The sequence below is a fragment of the Lactuca virosa genome, chromosome 2, assembly GCF_052849685.1.
Source record: "Lactuca virosa cultivar CGN04683 chromosome 2, Lactuca_virosa_CGN04683_v6, whole genome shotgun sequence".
Taxonomy (NCBI): domain Eukaryota; kingdom Viridiplantae; phylum Streptophyta; class Magnoliopsida; order Asterales; family Asteraceae; genus Lactuca; species Lactuca virosa.
This window is the reverse complement of record NC_136427.1, coordinates 6,770,001-6,792,348: the sequence shown is the minus strand read 5'-3', so window position 1 is coordinate 6,792,348 and position 22,348 is coordinate 6,770,001. Positions and strand designations below refer to the sequence as shown.

Sequence of the window (22,348 nt, the reverse complement as noted above, 5' to 3'; positions counted from 1 at the left end):
AACGGACTTAGGCCCTACCAACATAGTTTCCTTTCCTAGTTAATGTAATGACAGTCAATATTTCTTTATAAAAATTATTTAAATAAAAAAACAAAAATTTAGGTCGTTACATCTCTCTGCTTAACCATATTCCTTTCTTTCTCTCTCATTCCATCATTTTCGGTTCCCATCTCTCCCGCCCGTCATGTTTTTTTCTTTCAATTGAAGAACACCACCATCGGACATAGACGATTATCTTTTAAGCTACCGTCTATCCTTCTTTAGCCATCACCAGTTTCCTTCCGTTTCTCCCTTATTGTCTCCGAGCTCTGTCTTTCTCCAAACCATACTTAACCTTACTTGAAGGAATTAGAAAATAAGTTGGAATGCACCATTTGTTTCCTGCTCTGTCGCCATACTACTTGCTTGTTGTTCTGCCGCCTTCTCACCCTACAAAATCGATGGTAGATTCTGATCATAGCTTTCAAGGTTTCTCATATGAGGACTTCTCCAACATGTTATGGAAATGGTTTTAGGATTATATTAGGTTGAATGATTTCAAAATTTAAGGTTTTAGGATGGAAAAATGATTTTCAGATTTTAGATTATAGGTTTGTTGGGTTGAATGATTGTAGATCTTACCAATTTCATATTCATGTTCAAGATATTACAAAAATAGCAATGGTGGTCACCGGAAAGACGTTGTCAGAGGTAATGGTTGTGTCCATAAAAATGATGCAGCAGTGGTGGTCGAACAATGGCAGTAAAGTCTTTTCTTGTTTGATGAGAGAGAGAGAGAGAGAGAGAGAGAGAGAGAGAGAGAGAGAGAGAGAGAGAGAGAGAGAGAGAGAGAGACGAGTGTGACTCTTTTTTACTTTTTAATTTGTTTTGTTAATTAAAATTAGTTAAAAACTAAAATAAAATAAAAAAAGATACCAAAGTCATTTTACATGCCTCCAAGACAAAATACCCAATAAATTCAAACCCCGGGACCATCTATGTAAGAAAAAAATTTAGGAATGAAATTGCGAATATGTGATATATATATATATATATATATATATATATATATATATATATATATATATATATATATATATATATATATATATATATATATATATATATATATATATATATATATATATATGGACCATGTATGTAATTTTTTGTCCTTTTTAAATGATATTGGTTTTATTATTTAATATTTAGAAAAAAAAGAAAAAAAAAAACATAGCAACAATATATAAATGATTTTATTGTCAAAATAACCGACGCATATGGGTCACATTGGAATTTAGGCTTCTAGTGTGTTTGATCGGGACAAAAACACGCACACACACCTTCCTCGAGTGCACCGGGTTTCTGACCCTTGGTGCTGCTGTCTAGTCGTGAGTGTGTAATTAGTAGAAACAAGAGAGCAGTCGAGACAAAGATGTGGCGAAGAAGAAAGCAGCGCCGTGAAGCCGTGGCCGAAGGTGGAGTTGTGGCGGCACTTCGTTGGCAGTAACCCTAGTGGCCGAAAATCTGTTGGTCTACCCCACCCAGCCTCTTTCTTGTTGAATTATGTTAGAGTGTATATTGTATTATGTTTATATTGTACAGCCCATTTGTATTTTGTATTAGCCTAGCCCATTTGTATCTATTTGTTCTTTGAGATGATGAGCAACACCAAAGCCATAGCAATGAGTTTCAAAAAGCTCTCTCCAAGAGTCATAGTTCATTCTATCAAGATCAAGAATGATGGGGATGGATGAACGTATATTAGCAATACCATATGGTTTTTCTGTGATTGGCGTGAATGCAGAGTTCTTTGGTGGAACTTCTCCTCCAGTCATGATGCACACAGAAAGAAGAAGAAGGAATCTGAGATCAGAAGGCAAGAGGCAGACGAGAGGAAGAAAAGAAAGCTGGAGACCTTTAGGGTTAGAGAGAAAGAAGGAGGTAAAAAAGGAAGGGATTCTACAGCGTTGATACCATGATAACAGAGTATTTTCCCATAACCAAATCAAGGTGTTTTAAATACAAATGGGCTAGGCTAATAAAAAATAGATATACGTTCTGATCTCAGATTCCTTCTTCTTCTTTCTGTGTGCATCATGACTGGAGGAGAAGTTCCACCAAAGAACTCTGCATTCACGCCAATCACAGAAAAACCATATGGTATTGCTAATATACGTTCATCCATCCCCATCATTCTTGATCTTGATAGAATGAACTATGACTCTTGGAGAGAGCTTTTTGAAACTCATTGCTATGGCTTTGGTGTTGCTCATCATCTCAAAGAACAAATAGATACAAATGGGCTAGGCTAATACAAAATACAAATGGGCTGTACAATATAAACATAATACAATATACACTCTAACAAATTACACTTCCAAGAGGTACTTTAGTTATGGATTAATCAAGGTGTTTTAAATTTATTACATGATGAAATTGATGGAATGTTTGTGTTATTCTCATGGTAAACGATAATAGCTGTGAAAGGACCCTGTGAAAAATGGTTAGTTGATTTGGAATTGTGAGTTTCACTTTCTTGAATAATTGTCAAACCGGAAAGAATTGATGAATTAGCTAAATATGGGTTGCTAATTGTAAGCAGAGGATGATTTCAAGGTAATATGAGTGTTTAAATAGGGTCTGGCAGTAGCAATTGAATTCATTTTGTTAATTTCTTCTAAACCTGTAAAATGGAGAGCCACTCACCGCTCAAATGTGAGAAGAAGCAATAAAACTCGCTTCTTGTATGTTGAAACCTTCACTATCTATTTTAAAGGTATCTTAAGAGATGTTTACTTGCTAAGTTTTCTGAAGTATTTATTTTCTTTATTTTATATTCACTCTAAATTTCTTTAATTTTGGATGACTAGGCGGGTGGCCCTGATCTAGAACTACTATATTACATCCCCAAGCGATGCAAGGTGTTCAAATAAGCTTATTTGATGGAATAATATTGAAATTAAATTATTTCTCCGTGAATTTCTAGGTGGACATTTAGTTAAAGATCCCCTCCTCTTCGAAGGACACCTGACCTAAAAACTTTCTTTTGTTTTCAGGAAGTTCTATTTGAAGCATGATATGTACCTTCCAACTGTGAGATTCAATGGATCTATGATTATTGTTTTTTTTCTTCCTTACATGGGTGCTGAGCTGGATTATCATATACAGTGATTTATATTCCTGTGAAAGCATTGTCATTGTAATCCTGTTAAAAATCATGGTCATTGTGATTTATATCCCTGTTAAAGCATTGTACTTTCCAAGTACAATGCTATAATAGGGTATACTTTGACAACATTCACCCAATCATAGCAATGTAATTTCTACGTGCAATGCTTTGGTAAAGAAAAAAAAGTAAAATTAAATGTTTTTAAGAACTGTTATTAATGATAACGTACAATTGTTTTGTAAGAAAAAAGGAAAGTATCTTTCTTTTTACCATAATATAAGTATGATGTTAATTTGTAGCATTCATTTGACAGCTTCTTATATTTTAGCATTCATCTGACAGATTTTTTCCACATTCACAACCACACACAGAATACCGTTACACATGCACTGTGTGTGTGGTTGTGTGGTGAGTGTGTGTGTGTGTGGCATTGGGTGTGAGAGTGGTTGTGTTTATATGTGTTCAAAATAATATACATTGTTATTATTAGCTATGTTTTATTAATGAACCTCTTTAATATTATGTTATTGTATAATAAATTCAACAAAAATCTATTATAATATGTTTGTATTTATATGTTTTGTTCAAACTAAAATTGTGGGTTTTGTTTTATAATGAGTTGTATAAAATTTTCAACTTCAGATGGAATGGATGGGGCTGTATGTTTGAACCTTAAGTGTTGGACATGACAACCTTATTGGTGAGATCATAAAGTTTTCAATCCAAGGTATTTTGGTTTGATAGACATTCAGCATAAACTCATCTATTGACACTTGGGTTTGATTTATACTAGGTAGTTTGATGTAAAATGTTGGAGTGCCTCGGAAGCTGGATTGAGTGGTAGTTGAACGTGGGGAAAAACGGATTTTGCTCCATGTTTCATTTAAATTTTGCATTTCCATGTTTCATTTCTTTATATTAAGGCATTAATTGAACCTTTTTTTTTTCAAGGTATGCCTTTTGTCGGATTTAATGAAGGGCAAAAATGTCGTTTATAAAAAAAATTAACATCTGAGTATGTGTGTGCTATATGAGTGTTGTGTGCATATATGTTTGTTGTTTTTGCGTGTGCATTACTGGAAATTAAGATTATCTGTATCACAGAACACATTGAATTTACCATCGGTGGGAGATGGAGAAGATGAAATGCCTCAAATCGCAAATATGCAATTAAGATTAAAGTGTGATTTGAAAAGAGATTCACTCTATGTTTCTTCGGTGATACCCATAAAACTGACATCACAGATCTCTAAAAAGGTTAGAGCACCTCTTGATAACCCTCCATTATAGAATGTTGTGAATGTATCAATTTCTGATTCTTACTATTTGATTAGATCGTATCCCGTGTATTTTTGTGCTTTGATGTCTTCCATTTACAAAGAAAATAATTAAGGATGAAGATGGATTCCTTTACATGAATTATAGTGGTGAAAACACATTTGGATCTTTTGAAATGCACTAATTGTCAATGTGAGATATTGTTGATATGATAAAATGAAGGGAAAATGACTTATAAGGGTAAGTATGTTTTAAAAACGTTCAAAAAACACCATCAAAGTATTGTATGTTTAAAAAATACCATTCAACTAAGAGTTTTATAAAAAAAACAACAAAGTATAACTTTTGTTCAAATCACACCCATTGGTAACCTGTTCCTACAGGTTAAATGTTGATGTGGCCTAATACTTGGTGACATGGCATAAGTGTGGGTGATATGGCATAAGAGTAGTGGTGACATGGCTGTAAGTGACGTACTCCTCCTTGGCTCCTTCGTAAATCGAGTTAGCGCTTCATCTATGGACAGATTATTCTTCTTTTCGTCTCCACCATTCTTCTTCCCGTCTCCTCTGATGGCTTGGTATGTTTAACTAAGCTTTATCATATCCTTTTTCCATATATATATGGTTGGTATGTGATTGATTTTTGCTACATATGTAAAGGATCCAAACAAAAAAAAAGGTGCTTTCTGGAAATGGGTTGATGATATGTTCATAGAGTCATGAGTTTGGCCAGAGAACAAGTTGCTTATCTAGTATTAGGGTTTATATATGATTTGTTCAAGACTATAAATGGAATGTGGTCATGGATTTGTATTGTTTCGTACAATTCTCAACACCAGTGGCTATTTCTCTAAAATGCTATGCCTCACTGCTCCATTCTCTGATTCCAAAACACAAGAAGCATTAGACGAATCTTTTAAAGTTAATGGAATCCCTCATCTTGTGTTCCTTGATGAAAACGGGAAACTTTTGAGTGATTGTGGGGTAGAAATCATTGGGGAATATGGAGTAGAGGCGTACCCATTTATACCAAAACACCCATCTACTATTTTTTTCATTTAGAACCCACAAAGGGGGTTAAATTTAGCATTTTACTGTGATATGAGATTATGGATTTGTATTTTTAAATTGTATGCTTTGTAAATGGTTTGTAATTTTTATGCTTTATTTGGATTGGAATTGTTGCTTGGATGACCATTTGCAACTTCATAACAGAACATGTAAAATGATCCTTTATTTGACATTGATACAGTTCGTTCATACTTACAAAGAAATAGACATTTTATATGCAACACTTTATCAACACAGACACATTTTCAGACAAAAAGAAACAGGCCTGTTGTTGGATTAATGGCATTCAACTTTCAACATCTCTACCATATAGGGGTATATTGGTCAACAGGGGCAGACACTTAAATTGCATTAGAACACATAAAGTAAAGATGAATAATATATTAATATAAGGTAATTATACTATTTTCAAGTTAAAAAAAGAAAAAAGAAATATGATGTTAAGATTTGAAGTTAAAAGCTTACTTATGTCTTATTTTTTTTTAATGTTATGAAAACCATACGATGACAACTAATGTCAAAGAGTTAATTTGCACCTATGGTGCCTTGACTATTCTCCAACTTCTATTTCTCACTATTTCATGAAATGGGATGGTTTTGGAAAGATTCTGTAGTTGCATTGTTAATATGTGACATGTTAATCAATGTTATATTATCCTTTAGAAATGTTTACAAAATGGGATAGTTTGATAATCAATTAAATTCTTGGATATGTTGAAGATTGGTTCACTTTCCTTAGACCATAAGGTGTGGGCAACTAGATGTAACATCATTTTGGTGCCACATCACATGCCACATCATCAATGGTGTTATAACACCAAGTGAGGAAATGAGCAACATGTTGTATCTTGTTATGACACCAACTTTTTTTCCATTTTATAATATATTTTTTATTTATTTTGATTTTTTTTTTAAATTGAGACAAATATTTTTTAAATATAAAAAATAAATAAAACATAATGTTTAAAAATTATAAAAAACAATTAAAAATTTTTAAAGATTAAAATTAACATAAAGACTAAATTACACATAATATCCAAAAACAAAAAAAGAAATAACATCAAATTCAAAAAAAAAAACAATACAACGCTATTCGTTATCGTTATTGTTACCATAGAAGATATAATCCGCCAAATCTTCTCGAAGTTGTCTGTTTTTATTTGCGTCCTGAATGTCAACAACGTGATGCAAATAATCTGCTGTTCCTGGTTGAAACTGAACGTGTCTGGGCTCCGTTAGGATATAGTGTGCAATATTTCGCCCTTTATCTTCTACTACCATGTTATGCATTATGATACATGCATACATGATATATCGTAAAGTTTCTAAATCCAATGGTCGTGCTGCATGTTCGACTATATGCCACTTCGCCTTCAGCACTCCAAAAGCACGTTCCACATCCTTACGTGCTTCTTCTTGTCTTCTCTTAAAAAAATTGTCTCGTTCTTCAACCGGGTGGCGGAATGCCTTCACGAATGTGGAATACTGAGGATATATTCCATCTGTAAGGTAATACCCATATTTGTATTCGTTTCCATTCACCGTGAAAGGAGCATCCAGGGCTTTTCCATTCAAAAGATCGTCGAATATTGGCGACTGATCAAGAACGTTGACGTCGTTGTTGAAACCCGCAACCCCAAAAAATGCATGCCAAATCCATAAATCTTGAGAAGCGACAGCCTCTAACACCAACGAAGGTGATCCGTGATGACCACTTGCGTATTGCCCTTTCCATGCTACCGGACAATTTTTCCATTTCCAGTGTGTGCAATCAATGCTTCCGATCATTCCGGGAAACCCATGGCGTTCTTCATGCGCCGCATACAATTCTTGCAAATCATGCAACGAAGGTTTCCGCAAATACACGTCTCCAAAAGTTTCAACAACACCCCTTGACAATGTATACAAACTCTCTCTTGCGGTTCTTTCGGACATTCTCATATAGTCGTCCATGGTGTCGGGTGACTCCCCCATAGCCATCAAACGAATGGCCGCAACACATTTCTGCAACGTTGTAAACCCCCGTCTACCTCTAGCATCATATCTTAATTGAAAAAATTCGTACCTAAACATAAATTAACTACAGTTTAAAAATATATTGCATATGTTGTAAAATTAAAGAAACATGTAATACATTTTTATTTATTTTGTATAAAAATATAGTAAACAAACGATACCGGCTTTCCAAGGCGTTGGCGATTCGTAAGAACACATCCCTACTCAAACGAAATCTTCTTTTGAAGTCCTTCGCCCCGTATACACAATTATCCGCAAAGTAATCGCGATATAAATGTTCGTGTCCTTCCTCGCGATTTCTGTTTAACATCGCACGTCTTGTTAGTAGTGGGGCTGGGTCTGGTTGTAGCAGGTCGGTAGTGTAATAATGATACATCATCCTAAAGAAAATATCGTCATCTGAATCATCGGACGAGTCGAAAGGATCCATATTTTTTTTGAAAATAATTGAAAGTATGTAGAGAGGAGAAGAGAAAGTGTGTGAAATTTTTTATAAAATGGGAGGTATTTATAGGATAAATTGTTTTTTTTTAATAATTAATTTTTTTTTCAAACCGTTGCAAATTAAAGACTCAAACGGTCACAATTCATCCGTTTCTTCCCGTCGCCACGCCAACGAGATCCACCTTCGACGAGTTGCAACGAGCAGGGGGGGGGGGGCGGTGTTCCCCCCGTTACGCAGCCGTCGCCAAACGTCACGTAGGCTTCGTTGTTTCTCGTTTGGCCCATACCGATTGCTCTTAATGATACTTTGACAATATGTTTGGGAATCGCGAAATCTAATCTAAGATAACCCTTAGACACTTTCTAATTTAAACGTCAAGCAAAAAATAACAACGTACTTTTAAACAGTCTTATGAAAGAAGAATAAGCTTCTGTTCTAACGTACAAACATATGCAATCTGTGAGAATGAAAAACAAACCAATCAGGACACTTGATTTCATATGTTTGATGAAATGATGCGACTTAGAGGTGAAATGCATACTAAAATCGATCGTTGCCTCTTTATGGAAACAATCTGTTTGGTTATGTTTGTCTTTTAAACTCGTCCTTTATAGAACTATCAAGACTAAAAGGGTAAATGTATAATACTTTTGTGGTGTTATTTTTCAGCAGGGGCAATTATGTCTGTGATATATAAAGAAAAGAAGGATGATTAAACTAGTATTTTATATAATAAATGATAGGGAAATTGTAAGACTTTGTCAATTAATTCATTCTTTTTGTCTTTTTTCATTATCTTATTAAGAAAAGAAGGAAGATTAAACTGGTATTTTATATATTAAACTAGTATTTCAGGCCATGTAATTCTTGTCCTGGGAATGAAGATGACCATAATGTTAGGATCGAGACACTTAACACACGACTCTAAACACACACACAGCTCACGAAAAACAAGAACACAAGGATGAACATGAGGGATTTAACGTGGTTCGGTCCTTCTCTGACCTACGTCCACCGGTAACTAGGAATTTACATTTCTTGGTGCTAATCTGCACTCTTTCTGTGTTACACTAGATACAAGTTTTACAAATACAGAATAATCTCTTATATAATGATGGAAATCAGAAGTAGTCAAAAAACACAACTGGGTCTTCATTCAACAATTGTGGCTTCACAACTTCACATTGTTCCTGCCATTTTTGACCAGCTTTTCTGTGGATTCACACTCAACATTTCTGTGGATTCACACTCAACATTTCTGTGGATTCATACTCAACAATCTCCCACTTGAAGCCACGGAACAATCTTCACCTGTGCTTCAACTGTGCATCTGTATTTGATCTTAACTCCTTCCTAGTTACCCTGGCCTTCTCTTCAATTAACCTGAAGGCCAGTTGAAGCTTTCGTTAGCTCCAACGCATCAGTCATGGCTAAGTCTGCCACTGACCTGTTCTCTGTCTCCACCGGCTCCCACTGAAATGAACTGCCCGATCCTGGAACATCCTGAGAACAAACGACACTCTCCATGTGAAGCAGATAATCTGGAGAGACTTTTACAGATGGAATACTGGTTCTCTTAACCCACTGTGTTCTGGGTATTCTAGCTGAAGCACATCCCTTGCTCCCACTGCTATGAATGCCCTTGACTGGTTTTTCTGAACCGTTCCAAACACTTTCAACCTGAATCTGACATGTGACTCTGGGTTTGCCATCTGCAAAGCAAACCTTCTTCTGTCCACGAGACTCTATGAACCGGATTTTGTTTTTCTTTTGAACTGGGACGGTTACTCCCTCAGACGGTAAACTGACCATATATAATGAACCCCTCTTATATCCACGAGCAATCACAAGATTTCCTTTAACAACCTTCCACTGCCCATTCCTGAACTTAACCTCGTGTCCCTGTTCATCCAACTGCCCAACAGAAATCAATTGTTTCTTCAGACTTGGAATTACCCGGACATCCTTCAAAGTCCATGGACCAACTGGAGTCTTCAAATCTAAGTCACCTATGCTCGTCACATCAAGAACCTCATCGTTCGCCAGTCTTACCTTACCAAAATCCCCTTCTTTCAGATTCCGCAGTGCTTCACGGCTGTGGGTAGCGTGAAATGAAGCACCCGAATCCATAACCCAGGAATCCACATTGCTCTCCACACTACAGATCAAGACATCATCATCTGAATGGTCTACTGCAACGTTAACTTTTTTCTTGTCTTTTGGACATTGATTCCTGAAATGTCCAACTCTTTACAGTTCCAACAAGTCACATCATTTCGAGTCCTCGACTGACTCCTTCTCCTGTTCCCGCTCCCAGGGGCTAAACTGCAATTTTTCAAATCTACAGTACCGCTACAGTGTCTGCTGACGTCACCGCTGACGTTGTGCTACAGTACATCTACAGTACCGCTACAGTGTCGTCTTCTCCGGCAGAACTTCGGTGCTACAGTATCGTCTTCTCCGGCGAGTTCAGGCGCTACAGTGTCGTCTTCTCCGGCGGAACTGGTTTTTCCGGTCACTATTCCGGCAAACCTTTGACCGGCGATTTGGACGTCTTCCGGTGGTCAAAAAATTCAGAAAAAAATATTTTCGGAATCTTCGGAACGAGACCTTTCCAACGGTATACACCAAAATCGATTTTGACGAAAAAAAATGTCGACCAAAAAACTGAAGATCACCCTCTGGAGCTAAACCAAGGCTCTGATACCACTTGTTAGGATCGAGACACTTAACACACGACTCTAAACACACACACAGCTCACGAAAAACAAGAACACAAGGATGAACACGAGGGATTTAACGTGGTTCGGTCCTTCTCTGACCTACGTCCACCGGTAACTAGGAATTTACATTTCTTGGTGCTAATCTGCACTCTTTCTGTGTTACACTAGATACAAGTTTTACAAATACAGAATAATCTCTTATATAGAGATGGAAATCAGAAGTAGTCAAAAAACACAACTGGGTCTTCATTCAACAATTGTGGCTTCACAACTTCACATTGTTCCTGCCATTTTTGACCAACTTTTCTGTGGATTCACACTCAACATTTCTGTGGATTCACACTCAACATTTCTGTGGATTCACACTCAACATTTCTGTGGATTCATACTCAACAACTCATGCATCCGGTTCATAACATAGTAACCACACTCCCAATTGGACAATTGTTGGTTGCACTAAAAAGATCATAAGCACTCGAATAATTAATTCTAAGAGTCTTGGACAGAAACAAGAAACAAAATTTTATATATAATGGCATTGGCATGCATAATTTGTGTATTACATATTATATACCCTGTCCCTGTCAATAATGATGCTGCTTCATTGATGATTAAGGGCAGCATCAGCATATATGTTCTTTATCACATACTTTTTATTTACTATATTTGTTGTTCAAATTATTGGATAGACTACCTGAAGCATCATGCAATAAAAAAAGGAAAAGATGTGAAACCTGCAGCTAGTGAAAGGAGCATTGTACTTTACCAACTATCCTGAATATAAAAAAACATACTTTATCTTTTACTCATAATAGCAACTTCCTTTCAATTTCTTTGCAATTATCGCAATCAGTGACCTTCTTCCACCTGTTACTTTGGTTACTTGTCAGTTTTAATGTCACGAACCAATTATAGCAACATACTTTATCTACTGAGATTGATTTTTAAATAATTTTTTAAATTTGGCTAACTGAGTTTTCGTCAACTCATTAGGTTACCAGTATAATCATGAAAGATTTTGGAAGGAGGTTGCTAGAATGAGTAAAATCCAAATTACAATTCTAGATTTAGTGTGAAATGTGGATTTTAGATTTAGTTATTTTTTTGGTGTTATCCGGTTGAAGTTTTGTGTCAGGTGAAGCTATTTATGTTTATGTTCTTTAAAGTCTTCCAAGTAAAGCTGAGTTTACAAGTTTTATTTTCGTTTTGCTTATGCCCAAACTTGTGGTCTTGCACAATGAATTCACACTTGCTCCATACAATTGGTAGATCGTTCAAATTACAATGCCTTAAAAATAAAAGTTAAAATTAAAAAAAAAAAAAAAAAAAAAATCCAATGTCGTAACAGAAGCATATGAAAGGAGAATGCTATAATTCACGATAAAGAGAAGTTCATTGCTATTTCTTGCATTTATCCCTAAAAATGCCAACAAAATCATGGTCAATTTTCTGAAATTAAATCCTTCATTGGTGTTTGCAAATGACTTGTGAATTACCTTTTTAAACAATGTATAAAATCAATTTGACATCAACAATATCACTAATAAAATCACAAGGTAAACCTACATATAGAAACATGGGTATATACAAGGGCTAATCAGAAAACATAGCACTGTACTTTTATTAATCTGTTTATTATAGCATCCCACTTTCATTTCTTCCTATTAGAGCATTGTACTTTAAAAAACATCTGATGTACAATGTCGTAAATGGCTAGAAATTTTGAAGTACAATACCTTGACAAAAAATGAAAGTAAAAAAAAGAAAAAGACAAAAGGAGGATGATATAATACACAGATTTAGAAATTACATTGTTGAAGAAAACAAAAACCTTGATTCAATTCGATTATCAGTAGTCACTCCAACAAGTAGCCCAGAAGTATTTACAGCAGCAACAAATTTCATCTGTTTCAAGTTCTGATCATGGAACTTCACCATTTTTTCTCCCTCCACCAAACAGTCTATTAAAAAAGGATAAAGGAAAAGAAAATAATCGAATCAATTTAAGATTTCAAAAGTGAGAATCTTTCACCAACTTCATCAAGCTTAAAATCAAAACAGAACATTATCGAAGCTCATGATATACTTTAAATTGAGGTTTTATGTAATCTAATTATTATTGTGCACATTTATTATCGTTATTTCTTTGCGACTCTTTAAATTTAGTTTCCAGAAGTTTAATATATTTGCGGTTCAATTACTTATTGTTCAATATTCAGTGACAGGTGAGGAAGAAACGTAAGTTTCACTGATATGCAGTTCCCTAGCTAATTTGAGGCGAAATTTCCATATGCTATCAACCTTAAGTTTTTTAGTCTGAGTTTGTTGAGCATGAGAAACTTTCTAGGGTTATCAACCAGCAATACGCATGACAAAGTACTCCCATTAACACAAATCAGATGACCAAATTTGAAATTGAATGAACAGTTTGAACATTTAAATAACCCTATCAATTGCTGTCAAATTAATTAAACAATTGATTAGAAATAGTACCTGGTTGTTCAAAATTGAAGACTCGTCGAATCACTGTTGAAATCGATTGACGATCAGTTTTGAAGATCTACAGGGGCAAAATGGGAAAAATACAAATGATTTACAATTCATTTTGTGATTCCATATCATCATGGGCGTACTTTATCAAAATTTTATTAGTCATTTATATATTTATCGTATTATCTTTAATTAGATATTTATTAACCCGTTCAAATAAAAAATATATATATTTCAATTTGTTAATACTTTTATTTTACCAATTTGTATAGTAAAGTTTAGAGTAAATTATAAAGGTGATCATTGTGCTTAACCCAAAATCACAAGCTCAATTGAAAAAAAATTAAAATCATCATTAACGTGGTATTTCATTGTGGATATATATGGTCTCTAAATCACATAAAATAACTTTTAAATTTTAGATTAAACTTGTGTTTTTTTACATATCAAGTTCATATATTCGACTTTGACTTTAAATTTAATATATAGTAACAAACTAACAATTGTTTTACATATTCATTGATTCTTATTTTATATCAATGTACTTCCATTAGTTGAGGTTTAGACCAAGATCAACATCTTTTTGGATTGTTTCATACCAGATGAAACAGTAGGATACCTTGATAAAAAATTTAGTAATATATATACAATTACTTATATCAAATAATATTTTTTAATGATAACAATAAGTTCTTTAAAACCTACCTGTGATATAATCTAAAAAGGCTAAAAAACAGGACAAAGGTTTATTATGATGCTACCAGGCAAGAACATCAGGTAGTTTAATTACAAGAATCTTTCAATAGATTTACATTTTTAATATTAATGTTTGTGGCCCAGTTTCTTATAAAAATATTTGAAAAAATAACGACACTTAAGGAAATGAAAGGAAAAATTAAACAAGGGCAATTTGTAAATGACCATTTTACCTTTCTCATCATATTCAACGTAAGTCAAAAAGAAACAACACCTATGTGGGAGGAATGAAATGAGAGCAAGTTTTCAAATGAGAAGTTTCTCATGACAAATGAATTAGTCTGTAACATGATAAACATTTCTTCATTTTTGTAAGAGAACAGGAGGCTCTGAGGGCATTATGTGTTGAGTATTAATCCACAGAAATGTTGAGTGTGAATCCACAGAAAAGCTGGTCAAAAATGGCAGGAACAATGTGAAGTACACTGTAGCAACACTGTAGCAGATTTGAAAAATTGCAGTTTAGCCCCTGAACTTTCAGAAAATTGCAGTTTAGCCCCTGAAGTTTCAGAAAATTGCAGTTTAGCCCCTAATCTTTCAGAAAATGGCAGAAAGCAATAAGCTTCAGATTGAGAAGTTTGATGTGAAAGATTTTGGTTGGTGGAAGATGCAAATTGAAGATTTGCTCGTGCATAAAGACTTGGACGCAGTTTTAGGTGAAAAACCGGAGGCGATCACACAAGCAAACTGGGAGACTTTGGATAAGAAGGCCAAGACATTTATTAGACTGACTTTGTCAAAGGATGTTGCCTTCAACATTTTGTAGGAGACCTCGGCAAAGGGAATCATGGAGACATTGTCTAATATGTACGAGAATCCGTCGGCAGCAAATAAAGTCTTCCTGATTCGGGAACTAGTCAACACGAGGATGAGGGAAGGAAGTTCAGTTACAGTACACATCAACAATTTGAACTCGATTTTATCCAGACTTGGGTCAGTGGGAATAAAATTTGAGGACGAAGTTCAAGCTTTACTACTGTTATCATCATTACCTGACAGTTGGTCCGGAACAGTTACAGCCGTTACTAGTTCCGCATGATCGAAAGAGCTCACTTTTGAGGGAATTCGGGATTTAATTCTAGGCGAAGACGTCAGACGAAGAAATTCCGGGGAATCATCAAGTGAACAATTGAATGCGGTCAGAGGTAGAAGAAATAACAGAGGTAGTGGGAGCGGGAACAGGAGAAGGAGTCAGTCGAGGACTCGAAATGATGTGACTTGTTGGAACTGTAAAGAGTTGGACATTTCAGGAATCAATGTCCAAAAGACAAGAAAGAAGTTAACGTTGCAGTAGACCATTTAGATGATGATGTTTTGATCTGTAGTGTGGAGAGCAATGTGGATTCCTGGGTTATGGATTCGGGTGCTTCATTTCACGCTACCCACAGCCGTGAAGCACTGCAGAATCTGAAAGAATGAGATTTTGGTAAGGTAAGATTGGCGAACTATGAGGTTCTTGATGTGACGAGCATAGGTGACTTAGATTTGAAGACTCCAGTTGGTCCATGGACTTTGAAGGATGTCCGGGTAATTCCAAGTCTGAAGAAACAGTTGATTTCTGTTGGGCGGTTAGATGAACAGGGACACGAGGTTAAGTTCAGGAATGGGCAGTGGAAGGTTGTCAAAGGAAATCTTGTGATTGCTCGTGGACATAAGAGGGGTTCATTATATATGATCAGTTTACCGTCTGAGGGAGTAACCGTCCCAGTTCAGAAGAAAAACAAAATCCGGTTCATAGAGTTTCGTGGACAGAAGAAGGTTTGCTTTGCAGATGGCAAACCCAGAGTCACAGGTCAGATTCAGGTTGAACGTGTTTGGAACGGTTCAGAAAAACCAGTCAAGGGCATTCATAGCAGTGGGAGCATGGGCTTTGTTTCAGCTAGAATACCCAGAACACAGTGGGTTAAGAGAACCAGTATTCCATCTGTAAAAGTCTCTCCAGATTATCTGCTTCACATGGAGAGTGTCGTTTGTTCTCAGGATGTTCCAGGATCGGGCAGTTCATTTCAGTGGAAGCCGGTGGAGACAGAGAATAGGTCAGTGGCAGACTTAGCCATGACTGATGCGTTGGAGCTAACGAAAGCTTCAACTGGCCTTCAGGTTAATTGAAGAGAAGGTCAGGGTAACTAGGAAGGAGTTAAGATCAAATACAGATGCACAGTTGAAGCACAGGTGAAGATTGTTCCATGGCTTCAAGTGGGAGATTGTTGAGTATGAATCCACAGAAATGTTGAGTGTGAATCCACAGAAATGTTGAGTGTGAATCCACAGAAAAGCTGGTCAAAAATGGCAGGAACAATGTGAAGTTGTGAAGCCACAATTGTTGAATGAAGACCCAGTTGTGTTTTTTGACTACTTCTGATTTCCATCTCTATATAAGAGATTATTCTGTATTTGTAAAACTTGTATCTAGTGTAACACAGAAAGAGTGCAGATTAGCACCAAGAAATGTAAATTCCTAGTTACCGGTGGACGTAGGTCAGAGAAGGACCGAACCACGTTAAATCCCTCGTGTTCATCCTTGTGTTCTTGTTTTTCGTGAGCTGTGTGTGTGTTTAGAGTCGTGTGTTAAGTGTATCGATCCTAACATGAGTTTGAGTTTTTTCAACAACATGGGTTTCTGAATGTAAGTATATTATTTGTTTGTAGAAAATTTGGCTATAATTGGTTATATTTTTTTAAAGTAGAATTTTATAATTTCATAGATTTTTGGAAGTACAATGCTTGGATAAGAAACTATTGTGAACTACAATAATAAAATAGAAACATATGAAAGTTTTGTTTATGGAAAATTTATATAGATTTTGGCTACTCGTATTTTGGTTATTGTTGTATGTTAAAAGGCTGCAAAAGTACATTTTAAGGAGAATGAGTTTGATGAAAAGAAGATGCCAAATGTGCAGTCTCATCTGGTATTTATCATCCTATTATAAGGGGCATTGTACTTTGACAATTATGGCACTTAAAACTTTTTTTCCTTAATTAATTATTTTTGTTTATAGAAGTAGGATGCTATCATTTGTGTTTTGTGTTTTAAGAATAATCAACTAAGAATGTTTTTATGTTTAATGAACTAGGTGGTTCATTGTAGATGTTCTGTTTTGTTTTGATTTTGAAAATGAAAACAGGATCACTGTTCATTTTAATATTGTACCATTTAATATATCTTCCTAGTTGATTAGGTTTGGTTGGAATGGAATCATATAATAGGGTTTGTAATTGGCTGCTGAATAGGAATTGTGCATTCCGGAATGGCTGGAAAGGAATGGATGGGGATGGGGATGGGGATGGGGATGGGGATGGGGATGGGGATACTAAGTATGGTTATGAGTGACATCAAGTATGGTTGTATGATGTAAATACAGTTCAACCTATGTATTATATTTATACTTTCAACCATATTAGATTAGCCTTTTTCTAGTAGTGGTGTGTGTGTGATGTGTGTTGTGTTTGTATGTGATTATGTATATGTTAAAGTAGGATGCTATCGTACACTAATTATGTAAACCATTTTTCGGATTAAATGCAAGAAATAACAATTTTTTCTTATTATTATTATTTGGATGGTCTTTTTATAATCAGGAAAGGTAGAGCATCAGGCCAACTTTGATTGTTTGTGCCTGGATCATCAGGTATGTGTGTGGATCATCAAGCAACCTTCTGCCATTGTATATTTGGTAATATTTTTTGGAGAACTAAAATACAAGATTAACATCATATTTTCACTCTTAACATTTATAGGTTCAAACATCATATTTTCACTCTAGGTATAATAATAAGAGACATTTTTGAAATGTTTTAAACTGAATTATACCATAGCAACACGGATATTTCAGGTTTGACAAGGATGTAACCTTCCTATTTTTCCTTTGTTTTGGGGGTTTTGCTAATCAATCAAGCTTGATAATGTTTATGAGTTAGTGAGTTACATGCTTTTTTCATGAGGTGTATCTTTGAAAATTGTGTATTGGGCATTGCATCTTATTTAACTTTACTTGTGGGTTACCTTTTGATATTCCATCATAATTCTCTTTCGGTTTGGTTTCTTTGATTAAAAAAACCACCACACCAATCTTAATATCTTGAATAATAAGCTTTAAAGCTCTTAATGTTCTAAAAAATGAAATCTGTTCATATATGATTGTTGTTTTCTTGATCTTTCTTTTGTAGATGTTGTGTCATTTTTTTGAAGAGTTTAATATCAAAATATCTAAAACATTTAAAAATTAAAATGCATAAAATTTAAAGAACCAATAATAAATAAACAAAATAATTGAGATGGATAATGTCTATTTTAGATAGTCAGAAAGATATAAATAGGTTGAACCTAACATTACAATGCAATCAACAATAAGCCAACAACTATCAAAAGATCTATACTGTTACTACTGGTCCTTGAAATTCAATAATTAATTTAAAACTAACTAAAATATGTTTATCCAAATATTTGTTATATGTACATGTATTGTGATATTTCTAAGTCAAATTCCCCTTTACTCTCAAAATGGAAAAGATTATTCCTCATTGGCCCAAAACCAATGATTAAGGCATGTATAGATGCTCAATTGTGGTCTTCTTTACAAATCGAATCATTTCTTCACAACTTCACATATATATCGTCTTTACAAAGCAGCAGCAACAGCAAGCATACAGAGTCACAAAACAGAGCCAGGTATGTTTTCTTTAATATATATATATATTTTTTTTTATTTTTGTATATATAGGAATCTATCACTTGTTTTAATTGTTTTTAGTTTCATATCTATCAATCCAAAATTCATGTATCTGGAAACCAAGTTGGCTTTGCTACTCTTGGGGGATTGTTCTTGTCTATTTTAAATATTAAGTCTTTCGTAAAAAATCAACTAAAATGTTATTTGATAATGCCACTCATCTCATTAATGAACAATGATATGTGTGTTTCCAACCAGAGATTAGTTCAACCCTAATATATCCCTTAATTCTATGATTGTAAGATTCTCTTTCCAACTACAGGAATATCATATTATATAGTTAAATACCAATATTTCAAATATCTCATATGCATTTACAATATCCTTAATATACAAGTTATTCACTAAAATAACCACATACGAAAGGAAAGTACATCATGATAACAAGATGCTTAACGTTTATCACAAAATGATTACATAGTTCGCGAAACAAGGTTCACTAATTTGTCAACTCACCTAGTTTGTGAAAAAAAAGTTTGCTAATTCGTGAACTCCGTCTTCCTTTTACCGTATTTTTCCACAATTTTATAATATCAAAGAAGAATATTTTTTTATTAGGTTAGTAGAAATGACGAAATCCATTTTAATGTCTTGACAATAAAATTTTATCCTCTTCCTTTTATGAGTTTCTTCTTCTTTAGTTCTATGTTCCAATATATACAAACAACACCCACAAAGAAGATGAAAGAAAAATGGAAACTTTGAGACACCCATTATCACAAAACCCAAAAAGAGAAAAGGAAAAGACCACACACACCACCCATCTAGTGTCTAATATGATCTTCTCTATCTCTTCATATTAACATTAAAATATGGAAAAATGAGTGAAAGATAGAAAATATAAGAATGACTGACACAGAGGGGGAGAAACTTGAGATCTAGGTAAAGAAAATTATGGGAAACAGAGAAGATAAAGGAAAAGAGAAGAAATAGATAGAAAGGGAATGAGAGAAAGACAAAAAGGTGAAAGATAGAAATTATTTGAAATAATGTCATTTTTTTTTGTCAAATGACATCATTTCCAAAAAAAAAATGTAAAAAATTGTGAACTTGATTTCAAAGTAAGTGAATTAGCAAACCTTCTACTTCTTCTTTTTTGTTTTTTTTGTTTTGTTATGTTTTTTTTTTTTTTTTTTTTTTTGTTTTTGTTTTTGTTTTTGTTTTTTTTTTTTTTTGCGAATTAGGTGGTAGATTTAGTAAATAGCTCATAATATATTACTTAGTGTTCAGTGTTCTAAAAGGCTTATTATGATGGCGCCAAGGCGCGCGATGACGGCAAAATGTTATCCTACACCAGGCTTTAAGACACAACAAACATAATAAAGATACGAAGAAAAAAAATAAAGAATACAACGATTTAACATGTTTCAAACAATCAGAGTGATTGATTAATCCACACACGAACTAGAGAGAAACTTTTATTATAATAATGTATGTCGTACATGCTTTTTTGCTTTTCGTTTAAAAGGTACAATGGGATCTTTTATAATGACAAGTTCGCCATAAAATTGCTTGTGGGTCGGTCCCAAAACGTCATCAACTGAACCCTCTGGTCCGTGTACCGTAGACTGTAGGATCGGGCATCATGGATATACTTATTGAGCATTATAAACATTATGTTGAGCATCTCAAGCCTTGTGCCATGTACCACACACCTTGTGTCAAGCACTACATACCTTCTACTCGAGCGTCGTATATCTTGTGCTTGAGTATCGTAGACTAAACCACACATCAGGCTCCACAACTCAACAATCTCCCGTTTGGAGGTTGGTTAACAATTATGCTTCCATCCAAAATTGGACTATATAAAACCCATCTCTCTCTACTATTCGCCTTCTCTTCAAGTATCTAGAAGGTTAGATGAAGTCATACATAATTCAACTTATATGTTGTCACAACCTTAGTAAACATGTCTAATGGGTTCTTTGTTTAGTAAATCTTCTGGTGGTGGGAGTTTTAGTCTCTACCTCATTTGTGTACTCTTACTACCTTCAAATCCTTTACGCTCATCTAAATTCCCACTGTTTTCTGAACTTTCATATATCTTTGGTGTAACGTCCCAAAAATTATAAGGTAAAAAAAATTGTTTTTAATCCAACCAAAACACCATTTATATTTTATTCAAACATTCAAAGTGTATCAAAATAAAACAGTTATCAGAGTATAATTCCAGAATCATCATATTGTGGAAAACATGGGTGGATGCACTGTGATCAAGTCGGGCCCTTCCTTCCCGAACTGGAAGTACCTGAAACCATAACTATAAACCGTAAGCACAAAGCTTAGTGAGTTCCCCAAAATACCACATACCATACATACCATTGGGCCTAGCCCAGCCCACATATTGGGGCTAACCCACCATAATGGGCCTAGCCCTGCCAAACCAATGGGCCTAACTCAACTTACAAATGCAAGAGTCACAAAGACAGCTAGTACCCTAAATAACATACAATGGGCCTAGCCCTTCCTGATCTATGGACCTAGCCCAACATACTAATGGGCCTAGCCTGCCATACAATGGGCCTAGCCCAACATACAAATAGGCCTAAACCAACATACAAATAGGCCTAAACCAACATACCATGCAAGAGTCACAAAGACAACAAGCATAACATATCCTAGTGGGCCGGCATTGGTGCCTTCAACCCACGGTACAGTGAGGAGACTCACCTCAATCCGCTGATAACCAAAACTGCTCGGGTCAATGAATCGGATAACCTCGCACCAACTAACAATAGATACAACTTAATTAATAACTGACTTGATAACCCAAAATCCAATGCCCAATCCATAATCCAACTTCCTAATGGGTAAAAGACCATTTTACCCTTCCCAAAACTGGTCCAATATCTCATGGACCAAACCCCAAAAGGCCCGAAATGAACTCCCACGTACCAAAAGCGTACGCCTTGCATACTCACCCCCAAAGCACAAGGTACAAGCTGACGTTGCACGAAACCAGAATTACGCCGAGCGTACTCCTGTGTACGCTCATCGTACTCATCAGAGGCCCAATAGTCCATAAAGAGCTAGTATTGGTTAAGAAAAAAGCATCCAAACACATCTAACCCTAAATCAATGAGGCTTTTTCGATTTGTTTTAGTTTTTCATTTTTTTTGTTTCAATTATTTTTAAGTTTAAATCAATCACTTATTTCAAATTTTGTATTAATGGATTTATTTTGTATAAAACTTCTTTCATTGATCAATAAATTACAAAAAATTATATATATATATATATATATATATATATATATATATATATATATATATATATATATATATAATGGAAACAAAAAGGCCCAAATTTTAGTAAGAAAAGAAGGGAGGTGCGTTAGCAAAACATCCTCATCCCACGTCCATGGGTTGAAGGAAACAAAAGGCACACAAAGCCTTATATAAACCACTAATTCAGGCGTTAGGCAAGGCATCCTTTAAAGGTATAATCCGATTTTTGAGTTTGTTTTGGATGGATTTTACTAGACCCAAAAAACCAAGTATTTTTCAGTAGAGGCCAGTTTAACCAACTCATGACTGACTTTCATATGTTTAAGACCGACCTGGAACCAAGACCGGTTCGACCCAAGATTAACCAGGAACTGGCTCCAACATTGTAGTGAAAATTGGGACTGTATGAGGACAGATGGTCTAGACCAGATTGGGACCGACCAGTGTAGGGCTAGT

The 22,348-nt window shown here is 34.9% G+C and overlaps 2 long non-coding RNA genes across 9 annotated transcripts; one reads left to right on the top strand and one right to left on the bottom strand.

Annotated features, from left to right (window-relative positions):
- The first annotated feature begins 1,269 nt into the window (after window positions 1-1,269).
- LOC145158858 (uncharacterized) lies at window positions 1,270-5,680 on the top strand. Of its 8 annotated transcripts, XR_013737333.1 has the most exons (7): window positions 1,270-2,758; window positions 2,853-2,903; window positions 3,039-3,075; window positions 3,794-3,851; window positions 3,945-4,408; window positions 4,813-5,009; window positions 5,092-5,680. It is a non-coding gene; the product is annotated as an uncharacterized LOC145158858 (long non-coding RNA). The 8 variants fall into 8 exon arrangements; XR_013737332.1 differs by having other exon boundaries at window positions 3,794-4,408; XR_013737327.1 differs by having other exon boundaries at window positions 3,039-3,851.
- Window positions 5,681-12,280: 6,600 nt separating this feature from the next.
- Window positions 12,281-13,307, bottom strand: LOC145156239 (uncharacterized). Its single transcript, XR_013736558.1, has 2 exons — window positions 13,180-13,307; window positions 12,281-12,647 (listed from the first exon to the last, which is right to left on the bottom strand). It is a non-coding gene; the product is annotated as an uncharacterized LOC145156239 (long non-coding RNA).
- Window positions 13,308-22,348: the final 9,041 nt, after the last annotated feature.